General features: G+C 44.0%; 1 pseudogene; it reads left to right on the top strand.

Annotated features, from left to right (window-relative positions):
- Positions 1 to 1,132: 1,132 nt before the first annotated feature.
- Positions 1,133 to 11,927, top strand: LOC134635564 (protocadherin-1-like; annotated as a pseudogene).
- Positions 11,928 to 15,795: the final 3,868 nt, after the last annotated feature.

The raw sequence follows: 15,795 nt of genomic DNA on the forward strand, positions 1-15,795 counted from the left end.
TCTGCTCCAGGAGAGGTGGCTTGCAGACCAGCCGAGACCCGCGCACAATGTACTTGATTATGTGAGTTCATTTAGGGAGAGGTTGCACGCTGCGTGTGAGTTGGCACGTAGCTCGCTTTCTAATGCCCAGAGTAATATGAAGGAGAGGTATGATAGGAAAACCCTCAAGTGTACCTTTCTGCCTGGTGAGCATGTTTTGGTTTTCCTACCAGTCGTGGGTTCATGTCTTCAAGCTCGCTTCAGTGGTCCCTATGAGGTTGAGCGCCAAATCAGTGACACAGATTATCTGATTAAAACCCCAGATAGGCGGAAAAAGTCCCGGGTCTGTCACATCAACATGTTAAAGAAATATGTGGTCCGTGAAAAGAGTCATACCGACATGGGCTCCCCTGTTGTGACGGTGGGATCACCCTCCTACCAACCTGAGGTGGATGGGTTGCATGAGCACCAGGGACCAAGTTCTGGGGCACGCTTAGAGAATTCTAAAATCCTGGAGGATCTTAAGGCTCATTTGTTTTACTTGGATGAGCCCCTCAAGCAGGACATATATAGTCTGATTTGTGGCCATACCATGCTTTTTAGTGACAAACCGACTCAAACCACCGTGCTTGAGCATGATATAGATGTTGGTGACCACAGGCCCATTAAGCAGCATGCCTACCGGGTCAACCCAGTAAAGCGGGCTGTTATGAAGGAGGTGGAATACTTGCTGAAGAATGGTTTTGCGGTCCCTAGCTTCAGCCCCTGGACTTCACCTACCCTTTTGGTGCCTAAATCTGACCAAACTCCACGCTTCTGTAATGATTACTGCAAAGTAAATGCCGTCACTAAACCAGACTCTTTTCCGCTCCCACGTATGGATGACTGCGTAGATAGGGTGGGTTCAGCCAGATTTGTCACAAAGCTGGATCTTTTGAAAGGTTATTGGTAGGTGCCCCTTTCACAATGGGCGGCTGAGATCTCTGCTTTTGTGACACCAGACCACTTCCTGCAATATACTGTGATGCCGTTTGGGTTAAGAAATGCTCCGGCCACGTTCCAAAGACTGATGAATACGGTGCTATTGGGTGTCCATGGCTGTGAGGTTTACTTAGATGATATTGTAGTTTATTCACCAACATGGCCAGAGCACATGGACACGCTGCGGGAAGTTTTTGCCCGGTTGAAGGATGCCTGTTTGACAGTGAATCTTGCCAAGTGCGAGTTCGGCAAAGCTGTGGTTACCTATCTGGGGAAACAGGTGGGACAGGGGCAGGTACGCCCTCTCACGGCCAAAGTCCAGGCCATTTTGGATTTCCCAGTACCAACAACACCGCGTTAACTTCGCCGTTTTCTGGGTATGTGTGGCTACTACCGTGGGTTCTGCAAAAATTTTGCCACAGTGGTTACTCCCTTGACTGCGTTGACAAGTCCGTCACACCTCTTTTTGTGGAACTCTGACTGTCAGGAAGCATTTGACTCAGCCAAAGCCGCAGTGCCCCAGTGTTAGGTGCCCCTGATTTTACTCGCGCGTTCAAGTTAGAGGTGGATGCCAGTGCTAATGGTGCAGGTGCTGTACATTTGCAGGAGGATGACCGGGGAATTGATCACCCAGTGTGCTACTTCTCAAAAAAGTTCAATAAGCATCAGATGAATTATAGTACAATTGAGAAGGAGACTCTAGCGTTACTTTTGGCCCTCCAACATTTTGAAGTGTATGTCAGTTCCAGCCCCGTACCAACTGTTGTTTATACTGACCACAATCCCCTGGTCTTCCTTTCTCGCATGCGAAATAACAACCAGCGCCTCATGCGATGGTCCTTGTTGCTGCAGGATTTTAACAATGACATTCATCATCTCCGAGGGGCTGATAATGTTGTGGCCGATGCACTATCCCGAGTAGAGACCTAGATTCAGCATATCTTAAAGGGTGGAGATGCTTGATTTTAGATAGGAGGGTGTTATGACCCAGGTCATTGTTGCCGTGTGGTGCTGTTACTCGCCACACCATGCGGGGGCATTGTTTGTACTCTGTGATGTCTGTGTTATGTAAGTTTCCAGGTGGAGGCTGACCATTGGTGGAAGAGGGAATGAGGCCAGCTACAAATTGGGACCTGACTGGGCCGGCAGCACCTCCTCCTACTTCCTGTTTCCAGTGAAGTTAATAAAACGACTAGTCATTGTAAAGCTGTGGCTGTGTGATTTACTTCTTTTTATTATTTTTCTTGTGTTGCACTCCAGCCCCCCCCCCAGGCTGGTGTGTAACACCCGGTGTTTAGAAAAAATGCGTGTCATCTGCTCCGATACTCGTAACATGTACGGGATCACTACAGGTTTTCGCTTAGGCAGCGGTTGTCCTTCTCTCCTGGATCGGCTGGAGCTTTCTTTTGGTGCCTTCCCAGCTTTGACAAAGGTCCATCTGGGCTAACCACATTTACTCAGGGCCTTTGTTGGAGTCAAATTGTTAAATATTGTCATTGTGTTACTTAAATTTGTAAGTCTTAGTTCAAACTGTAGGATCAAAGACATTCCTTTGTCTCTGACCACCTCTCCAGCCAGTTTGTTGGTGGGGGAGGCTGAAGTGTTTTATTATAGGCACATCCTATCTGAAGGTTCTGTTTTCTTGTGTGGTAAGCTTCCTGCTTTTATTACCCTTTTGGTGAGCAGGAGGTCACACAAACGCACCCCCAAACACAAACACACACACACATTCTCTCTCTCACACACACACTTTTGTCGATACCAATTTAGAAAGTATCTAATAAAATTAGTAGCTTACTTAGCTAGCTTGCCTACTAGGTTGTTTCATTTACCTCTTAAGGTGTCTGTGCTCTGGTGATCAGGACGTTTAATCACAGCCACAGCACTAGGGAGCTTTAGGGCAACTATTAGCTAAGATTTTGCCTCCCCATACAGTACACTCTTGGTGCTTTGTTAGCTTCTTTAAATCCCTCTTTGTTTCTAAACATTAATCAGGCACATGTCAAGTTCATAAGCTGATGATTAAATCTTTTACTCGCTGTCAATTCACAGGTTGTCACTAGCACTTTCACCCTTAGATGTTGTGTTGCTGGCTGTACGGCTGATCAAACTTCCACACCTTTATAGCAGCAGAATCTGAATTTTCAAAGCTAAGTTAGACAATGCCATATACTGTATTTATTCAATTCAATCAGGTCTATTTCTGACTTATTTAACTTTTAGTCTTACTTTTATTAGGCTGATTATACAATAAGGTGTATCCTTTTTTTTCTTTCTTTTTTTTTACCTGTCCCGTTTGGTTCTTTTGCCATCAGAATTATTGTCTAAAGGCGAAGAAAGATGCCCAACGGATTTACTTTACCAAATGGACCATCCCAGCCTTGCTGTATTGGTCTATTTGATTCACCTTTTATTGTTTATTTTATTTTCACTTGCTGAATACGGGACAGACTTGACTGGGGAAAAGAAAGGGGAGAAAGAAAGAGGGAAAGAAAAACAGCTGAGAAGAGGGACGGGGGAAAAGGGCAAAAAACAAAAACCAACAGAATAAGCAGACAAAAAAAATACATATATCGATCACCTGTTGAGAAAGAAAAAAGAAAGCATATTAAACATTATTGTGCAGCACGTAAGATCGACAGCGCACAGTGTGCTTTGAGGTAGGAGCCAAAAACGGTGTAGTTTGTGTGTGTGATCACCTGTGTGTACACCTGTGAGCATGAGCGCGCTTGTTTTTTTTTTAAAAGGTTCCTTCATGTAATGATCTGCTAGAGGGTGTGGGGGGCCACTGCCCCGTCCTCCAGGGCATGAAGCAGGTATGGAGGAGATCAAAACTCCAGACATCCAGAGGCCCCCAGAACACAAGAGACCAAGGAAGACCAACAGAGGGGCAGCCGCGCCACTATCCCAGAAAGAGCTGAGGAGAGTCCCAGATGAGGGGTCACTCAGCAGCCGCGGAGCAGAAGCCAGGGGGGGTTGCAGTGACGTGCCCGTGAGCTCTGCCGGCAGCCAGCTGTGCCTGAGTGACCGAGCCCCGGGCCGAGAGGCTGAGGGCACCCCACCTCCGAAGTGGCCCGAGCGAGCCCCAGGCTCCAGGCCTCGATAAGCAGCCGCCAAGGAGTGAGCCGGTGTGTACCTGGGCGCCCATCCCCGGACACAAAGAACCACCAACGCACCGATGTCTGAGGGCGTCTGCCACCAGCAGGGGAAGTGGTGGGGGGAGATAGGCCTCCAAACCTTGGAGGGCCTGAGATGTCCCCAGAGAGGTGGCGTCTGATACCCAACCTGACATATAGACACAGACATACAGGCACACTCAAATACAAACATCCATTCCCACCCTCATGCTCTCATAAGCAATTACTCCACACTCAACCAACGTGGAGACAGACATAAAGAGACGCTGTACACACAATCACACTCCCCAAGCGTCCCCAAGCAGCAAGGAGGCCCCACATTCCAGACCCCAGTCGGACGTCCAACTCCTCCTCCCAGCCCCCCTGCTCCAGAAAACAGGGGTGTGAGAAGACTCCAAACCTCCCTCCACCCACTCATATGTAGTGTTGATGTATGTGTGTTCTAAGGTGCATTTAAAACCCAGGAGGGCATGGAGCTACCTGCCAGAGCAGCAGGTAAGCGCATAGCCCCTCCTGCTAGCCCTCAATGTCTACGTGTATTTAAAATTGAGAGGTGGGCAACGACGCCAGGGGTGAGGTGTACACCCTGATGGTAATTTGGATTCCGTGTGGCGTGCCCAGCCCCAAGATCCTATATGTATGTGTTATGAGAGTGTGAGTAATGTGAATGTCTAAGTCGTGGGATAAAATTGAGGCAGAGGCAGCCAGAAGGGGACAGAGGGGGGGGATGCCTCCTTTGCACCCTGGTGACACACCCCTACCCCAAGGCTCTGCATGTGTGGGTGATTGTGGTGGAGCGGGAAGATGGAGGCAGCTAGAGATGGGGAGGGAAGGAAGGGGCAAGTGACCCCTCCCTGGGGCCAGCTCCCCCGCTGACCCCAGTAGGCACCCCCATACTCTGCAACCCGCCAGGGAAAGGGGGCCCAGGCCCATCCGGACCGGGGCCCAGTGCAGCAGCGCCGCCCGGCCCCACAGAGCCCGGGACAGTCCACCTGACCCCACCACAGAGAAAACTGCACCCATCCCATCATCCACTCATCTTCCAGACTACACAAGACAATAGACGCCCAGGCTGAGATCTTCCTCCACCTCTCCTGTATCTCCCCCTCCTGCAGAGAGAGTTCCTGAAGAGAGGAAAGCTTCAGGTGTATCCGACCCCTATGTTGGTTTTTATTATTCTCTTTTAGTCAATTTTACCCACAACTTTTTCACTTTACTTTGTTTAATTTCTTAACAAATATTATTCCTGCAAATTGTTCAATTTAAAACAGCAGCAACATTATGTTTCAGTAGCAGTGTCTCTTCTTCCTCTTTTATATTAACAATTATTAGTTTTTTTTGCTGATTTATCTCTTTTCACTGCTGTGAGGCCCCTCTCACTCCTCCACATACCTTAGGGATGACTACGGCCTGCCTGCAGACACAGTGCTCTCCAGCACAGTGAGATCAGTTCTTTCTCAGTCTTATCTAGCAGAGCAGTCCCTCTACAATTTTCTATTTATCTACAAAAATCATACATGTTTGAAATCATGTATGATTTTCGTTCCACTTCTCACGTGTACACCACTTTGTATCAGTCTTTCACGTAGAATTCCAATAAAATTGATTCATGCTTGTGGCTGTAATGTGACAAAATGTGGAAAAGTTCAAGGGGGCCGAATACTTTTGCAAGCCACTGTACCTACTAACTTCCCTTTTCCTATTTATTTATCAAAGACCACCCCTTGGGTGTATTTCTCTAACTCCTATTTACAGGAAGAGCTATTTTAAGCAATATTTACAGCAATACATTGGTTATAATCATAGATTAGTATTAAGCAGTTTTTACAGCAACAAACAAATTATACTCTAGACTACTAGTTAGCAATATTTACAGCAGTGTGATTATGCTTAGGGGTTAGTAACAGTTTTTTACATATATACACTTTGGCCATAGGTGTTGCCTCTTCAACTTTTCACAAGTACTCCCATTCTTAGATACACTTCCTCAACACTTTATTCAATTTAATTCAATTCAATTTTATTTATATAGCGCCAAATCACAACAAAAGTCGCCTCAAGGCACTTTATATTGTACAGTAGATCGCACAATAATAAATACAGAGAAAAACCCAACAATCATATGACCCCCTATGAGCAGCACTTTGGCGACAGTGGGAAGGAAAAACTCCCTTTTAACAGGAAGAAACCTCCGGCAGAACCAGGCTCAGGGAGGGGCGGGGCCAACTGCTGTGATTGGTTGGGATGAGAGAAGGAAGACAGGATAAAGACATGCTGTGGAAGAGAGACAGAGATTAATAACAGATATGATTCGATGCAGAGAGGTCTATTAACACATAGTGAGTGAGAAAGGTGACTGAAGAAGAAATACTCAATGCATCATGGGAATCCCCCAGCAGCCTGCGTCTATTGCAGCATAACAAAGGGAGGATTCAGGGTCACCTGGTCCAGCCCTAACTATATGCTTTAGCAAAAAGGAAAGTTTGAAGCCTAATCTTGAAAGTAGAGATAGTGTCTGTCTCCCGAATCCAAACTGGAAGCTGGTTCCACAGAAGAGGGGCCTGAAAAGTGAAGGCTCTCCCTCCCATTCTACTTTTAAGTACTCTAGGAACAGCAAGTAGGCCTGCAGTGTGAGAGCGAAGTGCTCTAATAGGGTGATATGGTACTACAAGGTCATTAAGATAAGATGGGGCCTGATTATTTCAGACCTTGTATGTGAGGAGCAGGATTTTAACACTAAGGAAAACAAAACCAAACTTCCCAACAACCCCCCAAAAAACTACAGACAGAAAGTCCCCCTGTTACATACACTCCTTCAGAGCCCCACAGCCATAAATTCAAGCTCACACACACGACGCAGCATTAAACTCTGCTCCTTCAGAGTCTCTAATTAACACTATTTCTAACAGTGCAACATTTTACCTCTTAGAATAACAGCGACCCTTTGAGATTAAGGTTCTTTACAAGGTTAGGTAATATCTGCTTTGCCCCTCGGTGAAAATCCCCCTTTTGCACTCAGACGACACCAACATCCTGCAGAAAAAACTCTGCTTAGCGGCTGCCTGGTGTTCTCTGAAGTGCAAGGTTTTGGCATTCCCCAAGGCTCCCATCAATCACCCCAATACCTTGTCCCATCTGGGTCGCCAACTGTCAGGTCGCAAATTTTGAAGCCAATATGATAAACTTATCCCACCAATGCTGTGGAGGTCCAGCTTTTCATATCCAATTAAAATCAAATCAATCATAATAATTCTCTGGAGAAGAGTAGAATTCTTAAAACAGAGTTTATTAAACATTGTCATATGAACAGCAGAGCAGTACATTTAAAAGTGGAAATAAAGCAAACAAAAAAGCGAAGCAACCCTGGGTCGTAGAGCCTTAAAGCACAAATAGAAAACACACACAAACGACAGACAGGAAAGAAGCAGCAGAAAAAAGACCCTACACCATAACTTCTTGCAAACCAATCTCTCATCCATCACTGTATTGGGTCCCTTTGACAGTTTCATGGCCAAAGTGAGTCTACAGATCCAAAGGTAAGTCTACAGAAAAAGCAGCTAATCAGTTAATCCATCCAACAATTTTGTTGGGTGTGCTTGTTGGGTGTGCATGCCAGACATAAACTGCTATCCATGCTGAGTAAGGGTTTACTTCTTTGCTTTCTGGTGTTTGAGGCAAAAACCAGAATCCCAGGTACATGCCCTGCAAAGGCCAGGTTTCTTGTCTTATAGAAATATTGAAAGGCTGAACACTTCCATCTTACAGTCACTCACAGAGCTGTTAGCTTTTACCTTACAGTTATTTACATAACTGGATGCTTTTACCTTACAGCAGTTTGCGGGATCTTATGTCTTTATCTTACACCCATTTAAGGCGCCTTTTGTTTTTACCTTGTGGCAGCTTAAGGAGCCTTGTGTTTTTTCCTTATAGCTGTGAAAGGGGGCTTATGTTTTTAGCTTATAGCCCCAGAAAAGGCCACAGGCCCTTGCTTTGCAGCCATCCAAACAACTGCATGCCTCTGTTGTACAGCCAGTTAAAGAGCGGCAACACGCCGTGAAGCAGTCCAGTTAAACACAGCTGCATCTTTCTGCTGCACAGATGTCTCAAACCACTGTGTGCATCTGCTGTACAATTAAATGCAGCTGCATGCTGAGAAGGGTCCTATGCACATACTTTAGCAGTGCCAAGCTGAAGTAACACTTTGTTGGATTAGTCACACTTGGCTATAACACTATCAAAGGTTTCTTACTGATCCTCATTGTTACATTTTCAAACAGTATTAATCAACATGTGTTCATACAACAAGTGGCACAACTTTTTCATTAATATAGTGGGAGATATATATGACCTAAATATATGGGTCATGTGATTTGAACGTACAGGTTGAATCCTTAACACTGTGACTTCACTATACAAAACACTCCATTGTGAGTGGGCATAGTTAATATGAGTATATATGATTACATAATGTATATGTGAGTAATTATGATTACATGTCTAATGTATAAAGGCATATATGTCATAACGAAGTCCACAACAGCAGAGTCTTCAGGTTTCAGGCCCCTCTTCTGTAGAACCAGCTCCCAGAGACAGACACTCTCTCTACTTTCAAGATTAGGCTTCAAACTTTCCTTTTTGCTAAAGCATATAGTTAGGGCTGGACCAGGTGACCCTGAATCCTCCCTTTGTTATGCTGCAATAGACGCAGGCTGCTGGGGGATTCCCATGATGCATTGAGTATTTCTTCTTCAGTCACCTTTCTCACTCACTATGTGTTAATAGACCTCTCTGCACTGAATCATATCTGTTATTAATCTCTGTCTCTCTTCCACAGCATGTCTTTATCCTGTCTTCCTTCTCTCACCCCAACCAATCACAGCAGATGGCCCCGCCCCTCCCTGAGCCTGGTTCTGCCGGAGGTTTCTTCCTGTTAAAAGGGAGTTTTTCCTTCCCACTGTCGCCAAAGTGCTTGCTCATAGGGGATCATATGACTCTTGGGTTTTTCTCTGTATCTATTATTGTGGGGTCTACCTTACAATATAAAGCTCCTTGAGGCAACTGTTGTGATTTCGAGCTTGTGGCGGGGCGTGGTCTGTGGAGCGGCTGTGGGGGAGGCAGACAAACCTGAGCGACATGAGCAGTCATGCCTCACTGGCTTAAAAGAAGAATGAACTGGGTCCTGTTGTTGTCGATGGTGTGTGTAGCTGACAGCTTAAAAGCTGCAGCCGAGTGTTCGAAACGACAGCTGAAATAAAAGAAAAGAGTCTGAAAATGAAAGAATGTGGTCGGGTCTACTCTGCATCTTCAACAGCGCTGTATAAATATAATTGAATTGATTTGAATTACTGCACATCAGTAACACTGAGACATTATGTCTGATGATTAACAGGTACAGTCAGTGATCATTCAACGATTTACTGTAATTTAACATCAAAGTGCTGCTCATACTACAATCATGTACTGTATTTAAAATGAATTCATAAGGTACATGTCTGACAGTCAAAATGAATTTTTTGTTAAGACCACAATATACATACAAACATTTTCAAAGTAAAAACTTAATATATAAATATAGACAAATAGTTTCTTACCTTTGGATCACGAGCTCGTGTCTGACAACTTTTCCTAAAAACCTTCTTGGTCACCTCCACGGTAATGATGGGTGTAGGCCCCAAACATCAGATCCACCAGGTTACAGATGCTGGCCTTCTCCAGTTGGCTCTCTGGAATGGGTTGGAGCTCCACCAAAACATCACGGTCATGCAGGAATGACTTGAAATTTTCAAACTAATCCTGTTTCAGATCTTCCAACATTCCCAAAAGCTTCTCTCTGTTTGATTGGATGTTACTGCCTGAAAATAAAAGGCAAAAGAAATACAGGCAGATATTAATCAAAAAAATTAAGCAGGTGTGTTGACAGAAAAGCGTTCTAACATCCACTGAGATATTTTGCTGACTGCTTGTACCTCCAGAAATATATGGTAGGTTATTTTTCTCTTGCAGCCATGCAACTCCAAACAGGGTTCATGCAAATTTTGTGGTTTTGGTTCTTGTCTTGCACAATGTGAGGCTGAATGAAGTGCCCCTGTTTTTCTAGGTCAGAGCCAGCCATGCATACATTACCATTGGAGAGATGAACTACAGCCTTCATCAAGTATCAGAGACTGTCCAAAGGCTTCTGTGCATTGACAGTGTGACAGGCATCATCTATGTGAAAGGCCTTGTGGATTGAGAGGAAGAAAGCATCCTCAAGTTGTTTGTGGTGGCCCGAGATCGTGGCCCCAGTTCCAGGATTAAGAGTTCCAAGGTTCTGGTGACCATAAATGTCACAGATCAAAATGACAATGCACCGAGCATTAACATCCAAGGTATAGGCTTAGTAAAATACCAGGATGGTGTGACTAAGATTTCTGAGGACCTGCCTGTTGGTACACCAGTGGCACTGGTCCAGGTGTCAGACCGGGATGAAGGGGAAAATGCTGTGGTAACATGCGCAGTTGATGGTGATGTTCCATTTCAGCTCCGGCCTGCGAGTGATCAGAAGGGCAAATACTTCCTGCAGACAACGACCCTGCTGGATTATGAGAGCGTTAAAAATTACAGTATTGAAATTGTTGCGGTGGATTCTGGAAGCCCAGCTCTGTCCAGCACTCTCTCCCTCAATGTCCAAGTTACAGACGTAAATGATAATGCACCGAACTTTTCCCCGGCAACAATCGAGGTGGACTTTCCAGAAAACAACTACAGAGGACAAAAATTACTGGATCTTGTGGCAACAGATCCAGATTCTGGCATAAATGGACAGCTTGTCTATAGCATCATTGATCGTTTTGCCAAAAGGCTCTTTGAAGTTGATGCAACACTGGGGAGGTTCATGTGAGAACCGTGCTGGATCGGGAAGAGAGGGAGCGTTATGTGTTCTGTGTGGCAGCAGCAGACATGGGTGTTCCTAGTAAAACCGGCACTGCCACAATATTTGTAAATGTTCAAGATCAAAATGACAATGACCCTGTTTTTATACTCAAGGGCTACAGCTTTACTGCTGCAGAGAACATGCCTCCACCCAGTCGTGTTGGTGCGGTTGCTGTCTTAGATGCTGATAAGGATGAAAATTCCCACCTAAGACTGTTTGTGGAACCGGACAATGGCAATTTTTTCATCCAAAATGGCACAGGAATCATCTTGGCTAGAATCTCCTTTGACCGTGAGAAGGAACGTTTCTACACTTTCCGCCTAAAGGCCGTGGATGGAGGTGACCCACCTCGATCCTCCTATGTGAGCGTGATCATCAGTGTCTTAGATGAGAATGATAACGCTCCATATGTCACGAAACCAGCCAACTCCTCCTACACATTCCTATCATATTTCACCCAAGCAGGCACATATGTGGAGGTAGTAAAGGCTGAGGACACTGACACTGGGCTCAATGCTGAGCTGGACTATTTTATTGTAGGTGGAAATCCACATGGTCTGTTTCAAATATCTCCCTACCATGGGGAGATCACACTGGCACAGGAAGTGACCGGCAAGCACAGTGGGCTACATCGGCTGGTAGTGAGAGTCTGTGATAAAGGCAGACCTCCTCTCTGCACCACTGCACTAGTCCACGTTTTTATCAATGGTACCAAGTCCAATATCTCCCTCATTGAGGCGCTGGTCACAGAGAGCCTCTCCACCCCTTTGGAAAAGGATGTTGCCGGAGATCTATTAGGGAGCTCTGCTCTTGTTCAGCATAACAATATCCTGTACGGCAGCCTCGCAGGTATTGCTCATGTGATTCAGACATTCAGCTCTATAGTTTCTAATACAGCCAAAGAGGATTCCAACTAGAGTGGTTTGAAAACATATTTTACAATCAATCTGTCATGTCACTGGGTCACGGAGCCAGTGCTTTATGTTTAAGTAATGAACTGTTCGTTCTGATTATTATGATTTGTGATCTTCTGTTTGTTATATTCGTAGTCTTTGGATTATGGTTTTTGTGCTGCTTCCCCGTGCCTCGTCATGCCTGCATTGTCCCCAGCTGTGTCTCCCTCCTGTTTCTGTGAAGGTTCTCAGTCATTATAGTCTAAGGAGCTTGGAAAGAAGAGCGTCTGGACTTCTTTAAATTGCTTGAAGAGGTTTCACTCTCATCTGAGAAGCTTGTTCAGTTTTAGGGTGAAATGAGTCCAACATTTGACACAACATTTAAACGCTGTGGGAGTATCCCGTCCCTCTCGGGGCGGGATACTCCCACACGGTTTGACCTCCTAGGGCCTGGCATCCTAGGAGGTTAAATGTGGACATCACATTTTGGGTTGTCTAGGCCAAAATACAACATTTTGCTCTACAAGGGCCTAATATCCACGTATGAGGATGTTATTCTGCCACTGTTCTATCAAAATTTAAAGCAAATGTCCTCATGTGTGGATTTCATTTTTCTTAAAAACTAAAATCAGGCTTAAAAAAATCACTTTATTCTTTGTTTTTACATTTATCAGGTCCCAATTAGCACAAACAGCAAAGAGAAATTATAAATGAAATTGAAATAAATAAATAAATTGAAAGAGTTCGGGTCTTAGGACGTTAAATCTGGGACTCTCCAACATTTGACCCTAGAACTGAAGAAGCTTCTTGGATGAGAGGTTAAATGTCTTCAAGCAACTTAAAGAAGACCAGGCGCTTTTCTTTCCAAACTCCTTAGTCCCTCCTATTTTGCATTCCCTAATCACCTCAGTATGTAGTTAAGCTCTGTGTTTTCCCCTGCCAGTTGTTGTGTCCTCCATGTTAGTTGTGTGTGTATCACTTGTCTTCTATAGTCAGGTTACGTCTATAGAAGACAGCTTATGCATTCTTGGTAATGTAGGAATCTAGTTTTGACCAGGAATACATGGAAAATTAAATATGATACTTCTCCATTTTGGGGGTGAAATGTAACTCACTAAATTGTTTTCATGTCCTTCATGTGAGCATTTTCATTGTAGATGAATATGTACTTTTACTTTATTACACAGCAGAGGCAAATATGTCATATTTACTCACTACAATGACCTAACAGCTTCACTGTGTTTAACTTTGTTAAAGATTAAACTGGTGCTTCTTAAACATTGTTGTTTCAATGCATATTTTTTTCTAACTTCAAATCACCAGTCTGCCTAATGTAAATGGTAAATGGCCTGTATTTGTATAACACTTTGCTAGTCCCTAAGGACTCCAAAGCGCTTTACACACACAGTCATCCACCCATTCACACACTGATGATGGCAAGCTACATTGTAGCCACAGCCACCCTGGGGCGCACTGACAGAGGCGAGGCTGCCGGACACTGGCGCCACCGGGCCCTCTGACCACCACCAGTAGGCAACGGGTGAAGTGTCTTGGCCAAGAACACAACGACCGAGACTGACCAAGGCGGGGCTCGAACCGGCAACGTTCCAATTACAAGGCGAACTGCCAACTCTTGAGCCACGATCGCGTGTGTTTTGGCACTCTGGGAGGAAGCTGGAGTAACCTGAAAACCCATACAGGGAGCACGTCCCACCTCCACACAGAAAAGTCAGAGTCAACCAGTAGAACTGAACCAGGAATCTTTTTACCATTGAACCACAAATACATGCTGGTATAGTTTGTAATGAACATTGAATGATGCTCTATTGAACAATGGACCCTGTGCTCCAGCTGAACCACATCATACACATTCATGCACAAACACACACAAGTAATATTCTTCCACCTTTACACTTCTGTCACACTTTAATGCAGGCGATAAAGTTACAGTTGTGGTCCTTACCTTGATCTGAGTCATTTGGCTATTAGTACAAAAATGGAGCCTCCAAGTTTTACATTTTAGTTTTTAAATCTAATTGTATTTAAATATATTTGATGGACAAAGTGTAGGTGACAGAGACTAAGAATAAAAAGACAGTTTATCTGTGGACTTGTGATGTTATTTAAATGCAGTAAGATAGATATAAGTGATTTTCAGGCAAAACAATGTTGAGGCTTAAATATGATTTTTAAAATATTTTTAAATACACTTCTATTTAAAACATACTGATTCTCCTTCACTGATCTGGATTTTTGTGCATGCATAGAACCAGCACATACACAGTATCTTTAATGTAATATACATTTGCTACAACTGAGTGGAAGGTGAGAGGAAAGAGATTGATATCAGATCAATATCAGATATAAACACGTGGTGAACAGAAGGCAGTGGCAGCATAACTAAGTGATGTTAGGGGTCACCACCCATCACTACAAGCTTATTTAAAAGGGAAAATTTTAAGCCAAATGTCTTCTATGAATGTCTTTCCATCTTCTTAACCCTCCTGCACATTTATTTTTTCTGAGCAGCTGTTGGTACATCTGGCTGTGAGACACTGAGGGAGTCACCGTCCTTAGTTCTGATCATGAGTATAATATTTTAATATAAACGAGTTCAGACTGATGTGCTGTTGCTGTGCAGCATCACAACACAGATACATGACACCTTCTTGAAGTTGAGGGTGTTTATTTTGTGCCAGAGCAGCAGTAACCTAAAGCATCAGCCAGGATGTGACTGACAGTCTCTAATGTTCTGGGCTCTGCTCAGCTGTTCCACACAGCTTCCAGGTTTGTTGTGTAACTAAGTGGCTCCTATCAGTCAGACAATTTTATCATCATTGCTGATAATTACATTTTGGTTCTTGGCAACAACCCAGCCAGAAATATTGCATTAAAATCTGTCCTAAACAACTGTTTCTATCTATTAGCTACATTGTAGCCACAGCCACCCTGGGGCACACTGACAGAGGCAAGGCTGCCGGACACTGGCACCACCAGGCCTAGGACAAAGTGACCGAGACTGTCGGAGCCGGGGCTCGAACCGGCAACCTTCCAATTACAAGACAAACTGCCAACTCTTGAGCCACGATCGCCCCGTAAAGCTCAGCTCTCTCTTCACTACGATAGACAATATAGCATCTGCATCGCTGCAGTCACAACACCGATCCATCTGCCTTGTTCATAATAGAATGTTATGTGTCTTTGTTTATTGTTGTTTTTCCTTTTGTGAAAGATGCTGGAAGCCAAATTTCCCCCGGGGGACAATAAAGACTGAACAGCTCTTCAGAGGTGATTATTACAGTTTTTAAAATTAAGAAAACATTTTAAAATGACCGTCTTACAGTAAACAGACATCACTGTTGTAGCTATTTGTACAGCAGCTTTGACAAACAAGGCAGTGATTGGTTTAAAGTTCTTTATATCAGATGAAAGAATATTTTGAAAATAATTAGTAAAAATAATAATAAAAAAAGTACAAATACATGATAGTATAAAATTCTCCAGTTTTCTCCAATTAAAAAATTCTCGTTGATTAAAATATGACAAACAGACGTGTTGTAATCCTCAGTAACATCAAACCTTCACCCAGTTGGTCTGGAAGCTTTTCTCCTCCAAACCAGACTGAGCAACGACCACAAGAAGAGGGAAAAAGATCATGTTCAATATGAGCATCAAACAACAATATTTATATGAAGTATGAAAGTAAAAAACTAATGAAAGCACAACAGGCTCCCTGTAAAGTCTGTCACACACTGTACTGCTAGAAAAAACTGAATATGTTGCTATGACAGAAGATATAGGAACTCACTGTAAAATCATCTCTTCATGCTTCAAGATGCAGTCATTTCACATATGAGTAACAAAAAACAAAGAAAACCACTAAAACAAATTC

The sequence above is a fragment of the Pelmatolapia mariae genome, linkage group LG10_11 (assembly GCF_036321145.2).
Source record: "Pelmatolapia mariae isolate MD_Pm_ZW linkage group LG10_11, Pm_UMD_F_2, whole genome shotgun sequence".
Classification (NCBI taxonomy): Eukaryota; Metazoa; Chordata; class Actinopteri; order Cichliformes; family Cichlidae; genus Pelmatolapia; species Pelmatolapia mariae.